The sequence below is a fragment of the Bison bison genome, unplaced genomic scaffold (genome assembly GCF_000754665.1).
Source record: "Bison bison bison isolate TAMUID 2011002044 unplaced genomic scaffold, Bison_UMD1.0 scf7180017864530, whole genome shotgun sequence".
NCBI classification, from domain to species: Eukaryota; Metazoa; Chordata; class Mammalia; order Artiodactyla; family Bovidae; genus Bison; species Bison bison.
The window spans coordinates 13,421,938-13,422,475 of record NW_011495080.1 but is presented as its reverse complement, the minus strand read 5'-3'; positions in this window follow the sequence as shown (position 1 = coordinate 13,422,475).

Below are 538 nucleotides of genomic sequence, written 5' to 3'. Positions count from 1 at the left end.
GCAAGATCAAACCAGTCAATCCTAAAAGAAATCAGTCCTGAATATTCATTGGAAGGACTGATGCTGAAACTGAAGCTCCAATACTTTGGCCACCTGATGTAAAGAACTGACTCACTGGAAAAGACCTTGATGCTGGGAAAGATTGAAGGCAGGAGGAGAAAGGGACAACAGAGGATGAGATGGTTGGATGGCATCACTGACTCGATGGACAGGAGTCTGAGCAGGCTCCAGGAGCTGGTGATGGACAGAGAAGCCTGGCCTGCTGCAGTCCATGGGCTTGCAAAGAGTCAGACACAACTGAGCTACTAAACTGACTGAAGACACAAGAGAAAAATCAGACACATTTTAATAATATGTATTCATGGAAATGACCCAGAAACACCCAATTAACTCAACCAAAATGGCTAAAAACCTGACATTGCATACCATCTTCACCTAAAGACAAAAGAGAATACTACAGGTGTGGGTTGGGAATTCATGGGGAAGACAGCATTTCACAAGTATATAGAAAAACAAATGTTTGGTAAATGTTTGTTAG